This window comes from Helobdella robusta (genome assembly GCF_000326865.2).
Source record: "Helobdella robusta unplaced genomic scaffold HELROscaffold_27, whole genome shotgun sequence".
NCBI lineage: Eukaryota > Metazoa > Annelida > Clitellata > Rhynchobdellida > Glossiphoniidae > Helobdella > Helobdella robusta.
Genome location: NW_008704392.1, coordinates 615,570 through 622,039, shown reverse-complemented (window position 1 = coordinate 622,039; position 6,470 = coordinate 615,570).

Genomic DNA, 6,470 nt, shown 5'->3' with positions numbered 1-6,470 from the left:
TGACACTTGAAAAAAATTTGTTTTGCCTGTTTTTGAAGTTGTTTTATTTTTCAAAGAAAGCAAACGCCAATTTTATTTTTTGATATGTTGTTAAGCTATAAAAGCACTATATAAACAAATTTTAAAAATTAAAAAACGTTTGGTTCTTCATAGTTAAAAATGGCGCCAAACAAAAGAAGTTTTTCATTTTTTTGACATTTTGAGCTCCGATAGCTCAAAAAATTCAATACAGATTTTAACGAAATTTTGTGATTTATTTGTGACTATAAGGTACTTCTAAAATAACAAAAAATATTTATTTATTTTGTGATAGATTTTGAGCTACGCTGATTTGAAATCGGTGAAATTTTCAAAAAATTCATTTTTTTCTAGATTTTTTGTTCAAAATATCCTTTGATTCGAGACAATAACATTTATTTTTTTTGTTATTACATTGTTTCACTGATATGCACAAAAAATTTCATCAAGATATGTTGGCTAGTTCAAGAGATATAGCGTTCTACGTAGGTACAAGTTTTGAAAAAAATCGCTCAAAAATTTGAGGATGCTGTCACAAAAATCTTCATAACTTGAAAAATAATTGAAATTTTTTTATAAAAATTTTATTTTGTCGATGAAATACATTGAGGTACTTACTGTTCAAATTTAAAAAAAATCGGAGATGGTCGGGCGTGGACCATGGTTCAAGTTGACAGAGAATGACCCATATACATTATTATACAGAACTTTCGTAATTAAAAAATTTTTCAGTATATTTTTAAAAAGATGCAAAGAGTTACAATCTTCATTTTTTTGTGGAATCGTCTCCCATATTCCTGGGCTGGTGTGTTTCAAACTCATGCAGAGTACTTTAATTCTGGCTGGTGGAGCATAGAAAAGTCGCGTGTGGCGTTTTGTTCTTGCTTGAATAGAAGTGGAAGTTCCAAAAGTGAAAAAGTCTCTAAAAAATTCTCTCTCTGTCTCTCTCTCTCTCTTTCTCTCTCTCTCTCTCTATATATATATATATATATATATATATATAATAAATCTTATTGCTTCTTTTACTTATTATATTTAATACATTATATTAATTAAAAAAATTATTTTAACAGAAATTCAGAAAAAACAGTTAATAGCCATGATTGTGCCAAAAACGTTACGTCTTCGTCATTATTGACAACGTCATCATTGCAAACAATTGGCACAAACAGTCAACAACATACTTTTCACAAAATCTTTCAAAAACATTTAAACTCACCAACAAGCCGAGAAGTGATAGAACAATCGTTATCTACTCTTTATAAACTTCAACAGGCTAAAAATTTGTTTCTAAAAAACAACTGTTCACTTCCTGAAATTTCTCAGAAACAAGTGGAATATGATTCATCAAATAAAAAAAAACTGATACCATTAGATTTGGAGCACAAATTATTCACACAGAGTTGTCAACGTGACCATCAACATTTACTACTTCCAAACACTTCTCAACGTCAATCGCCTCCTTCAACAGTTCAACATTTGCTCCCAACTTCCACATTGACTTCCATTTTGCAACAATCAAATGCTTGTCAGAGGCATACACATTCCATGCCTCCTTTACTACGATTGGACCAAGCTCACTTACAACCAAACAGTTTGGTGAATTAATTACAAAAGTCGTTCTTTTGTAAATAGAAGAAGAGGCTTAAACCATATCGAAATAACTAGCAATGTATTAAAATATCATAAATATTGTAAAATAAGCTATCGACTTTTATTTCCAAACTTTATAGTAGCATGAATCTAATTAATTCTTTTGTAGAAAATTGGCTCTGAACATTATAAGCGAAGGAAATAGTTGAAAAAGAAATAATGAGTTCCAAAAAATAGAATAAAAATGAAATCAAGTTTATATAAATGAAAAAAAGTGAATAAGAAAAAACGATAAAAAGTCGCTCTAGATTTCAAAAATAAAAAGATACAGAGTTAGAAGACTTATGAAGCATCAGAAAGGTCTTAGTAGAGCCAGGTACAGTACTCAATTCTAGGCAAACCCAATACGTATGAACAAGAGAAATATTAATAGAGTTTTTGATTTTAAATTGAAGTTTACTATTAAAATTTAAAATTTGTAACATTTTTGCCAAGAGATCACATGTGTCGTTTAAATGGATTTAAATTAGATGGAGACTAATTTGGGCAAAATTTGTTAATTACAAATTAAATAAAAAAATAAGTTCACCGGATGATTAAAATAGCGGGAATGAGGTTTGAAAAAGCATAAAAAGGCACTGATGAATGAATAAAACTCCTGTTAACGTCTCTCTTTCTCTGATGAAAGCCTTTCAAACAAAAGTAGACAAAAATGTTCAGGCTTTAAATACGTAGTCGGAGACCAATTTTTTGACTGGATTAAGTGGTTATAAACACGATGGATTAGATGGATTTTATTATTTTATTTCCTGTGAAAAAGTAATTCCTTCATTTTTCAATTCAAAAAACTGCAAAAGTCTTTGTTTAACCTATATACGCCCAATTTTTACCGATTAAGTTTGACATCGAAATCAGTGTATTGATGAATTGTGGTTCTAGAGTGAAAAATCTGATAATTCTGTGTAATATATGAAAATAAATAAAAATTTTGAAATATGTCATTTAAACAACTTATTTAGCAGAGAATTGTTTCATTTGTTCATTTTTTTATATTTGTTAGTAAATGGTGAAAAGAACAACAAATAGTTTTAAGAAAACAAGTTAAAATATAAACTTCACCAATAAGTTAACAAAAATGAACGCTGCAGCCATTTTTTTAACAAATTACTGAAAATTGTTTCAACCTACATTTCTAAAAACATGACGTTGATTGCAAATTATTATATCGAATTTTTCGTATCGGCCAAAATGTGTTCTGTAAATTATCTAAAAATCATCTTAGTCTACAATATTGTCTATTGAAATAGTAATTGCACTAAGTTGATGTTTCAACTCAGACTACTGATGAGTCCCATATGCCTAGAACGAGTCAGATGTTCACAGTAAAGCACCTTTGGTCGTGGTGGGAAAATGGTGTGTGTGTGTGTGGTGTGTGTGTTGTAAGAAGACCATATTTTATGAAGTAGTGTATGAATTCTACCGAATTGTTGGCATTAATCAATTTAGTTTGTCTTAAATTATTAAGTTTTATACCCAACAGTTCGGTAGAATTCATACAATACTGTATATATCTGTAGCTTTCGTCCAATTCATTTTTCGCCCGAACGAGAATTTTAATTGTTATTGTCTTTTTAATTGATTGTAATATAATAATATAAAAGATTGTAAATATTATAATAGATTTTTAATGTGTCTAGTGATGGTTGGAGCACGTCTGCAATAATGTGTGGTTGAATATAATGATGAAGGGATGATGATAGTGATGATTATGATGGAATAATGATTTTTTAGCGGTTAGTATCATTATAGAAATTTTTTAAAGGGTACGTCATTAACGTAACATCACTATAATAATTCTCTCTAAAAAATGAATTTTTTAAAACATAACCGAATTAAACCAAATTCCGAAAGTCGGGCAATAAACGAACTGGGAAAAACTTTTTGGGTGAATGTTCCATTAATCGGGCGAAATGTCTTCGGGGAAAACTTTATCAGGCAAATCTTCCATTGTTCAGGCTGGTCATCGTTTGAGCGAGACATTATTTGGGCGAGTTAGGTGTTTACGGTAATGCACGTTTTGTCGTGATGAATGGTGGTGTACTTTATGTACTCGTACTGACCAACCGTGCCTGCAGAAGCAGGTTGGAATTTCTTATTAAATATTCCAATGATTGGGTGAATCATCCGAAAAATTATTTTTTTATTTTGGGCAAAACTGTAATCGGGCGAATCTTCACCGTTCGGACCAGTGGCGGATTAAGTCAAGCGGGAGCCTTAAGCAGAAAAAAATTTGAGGCCCCCCAAACTTAGTGTGTCGTGGAGAGGCTTTTTAACTTTCAATTATCTCCAACTTATAACTATGTAGGTGATATACAACTTTGAACTAAAAACAACTTTTAACGAATTTGAATATATTTTGTCGACAGATTTGTTACAAACATTAATATATTAAGTGCGAAATTTTTAAAATATTAAACACTGAATTATTCAAATTAAATGTTCAAATTCCTTTTGTTTACAAACACAGCACACACACACACACACACACACACACACACACACACACACACACACATATATATATATATATATATATATATATATATATATATATATATATTAGAGCCCTGCGCGGTTTGTGGTTGTCGCGGAAAAACCGCACCGCAACCGCGGTTTTTTGCGGTTGCGGTGCTTAAATCATGCGGTTTTACGCGGTTGCGGTTTTGAAATGTGCGGTTTTTCCGCGGCGCGGTTTTTTTATCAAAACCGCGGTGACCGCAAAAATTTTGTTAAATGTTTCTGTTTGTCCATAACATTTTAAAAATTGCATTATCATTGTAATAATTTTTATATATATTGTCTTTGAAAAATCTTAATATCTTTGGAAGCCGTTGAAGCAACGTTGAGTAATTGATAAAGAATTTTTGAATAAATTGATGCTGTCCAAAAGCGTAAACGTTTGTTTAAAAGCGCAAGTGAAATTTGAAAAAATTTTAGCAAAATTTATTTTAAAAACATGGCTACATCACTTATTTGTTGTGACAAATGTGAGGCCAAATGTGTGTTAAAACAAGATCGGAACACGGATGAAGATAGTTGTGATTTATAATGTCACTAAAAGCACTAATGTGGTTTTTCATTTCTTGTGGTGCGGTGGCGGTTTTCGGCGCTGTGGTTGCGGTTTTCGGCGCTGCGGGTGCGGTGCGGTGTCAAATGTTGCGGTTTTGTGCGGGGGCGGTTTTTGAGAATTCCACCCACGCAGGGCTCTATATATATATATATATATATATATATATATATATATATATATATATATATATATATATATATATATATATATATATATATTATATATATATATATATATAATAATATATATAATAATAAACAGCTCCCGTAGTTTTCCTGTTGCTGAGATATCGATTCATCCCAGTGAAGTATACTCCGACCATGGTTGCATAGTAGCAAAAATAACGATTCCTCGATCATGCGGCAATTTTGTCTAGAAATTGGCTCGATCATGGAAAGATCTAGATGAAGATCAGTTCAAAGAAAGCATCTTGAAATCGGCTATTGCGGGTACATGTCAGGAGAGTGATGTTGAAGCTGAACTGATGTTGTTTGAGAATGAACTAAAAAGTATAGTTGACAAATTAGTTCCACTCCGGGAGATTCATATCAAATGTAATCATGCTGCACCATGGTTTGATGCGGATTGTTTGCGTGCAAAAAAAGTGTGCAGGAAACTTGAAAGACATTATAGAAAATGTTCATCAGCTACAAGTCGTAATAACTGGATGAATTCATTGAGGCAAAAAGATGCGCTTTTTTCTGATAAGCGTACACATTTTTAAAAAAATCAATTTAAGAACATCAACAATTCTAAAGATTTTTGGCTGGCAGCTAACAGAATCCTATGCGGAGACAAGAATAATATCAATTCTGATGTTAAAACAAATAAAATTATTCGTACCACAGATGTTGATTATCATCCATCACTCGATGACAATAGGTCAAATATCAACTGCCTTTCATCGTTGCCAAAATTACTCAGACTGATCTCAAAAGGATTATAAATGGTTCACCATCAAAAACAAGTGTTCTTGATATAATTCCAACACACATTTTAAAAAAACATATTGACTTGTTTATCAGTTACCTAACCAGTTTTGTTAATTTATGTCTGGAATCAGGACAGTTTCCTTGTGGTCTGAAGCATGCGGTGATTAAAACAATTTTGAAAAAAAATAATTTGGATGGTAATGATATTTCAAACTATAGGCCAATATCGAATCTTTCATTTATTTCAAAGATTATTGAGCGTGTTGTTGCTGAAAGTCTGTTGACTCATTTAACAAAAAACGGCCTTATGCCAATTCACCAATCAGGCTACAGGCGATTTCATTTGATAGAGACGGCGCTGTTACATGTTTTTTCCAAACTGATTTCAGAAATGGATGCCCAGAATATTTCACTGTTATCATTCCTGGATATGACAGCGGCATTTGATTGCGTCAATCACAGTATATTGTTGAAGAAGTTATATTATAATTTTGTATTTGTGATTCGGCATCTGCATGGTTCCAGTCTTACTTACTAGACCGTACTCAGCAAGTTCAGTATAAGGATGTTTCATCAGAAATAAGCGTGGTATCTTCTGGGGTTCCTCAAGGTTCGGTATTAGGACCCATTCTGTTTTTGCTATACACTTCGGACTTAACCAAGATAATAAATTCACATGGATTGAACTATCATGCGTTTGCTGATGATGTTCAGGTGATTGTAACAGGCCGGCCCCAAGTGTTTCAGCGTAAAATAGATAGATTTGTTACATGTTTGATGGACGTAGAACGCTGGAT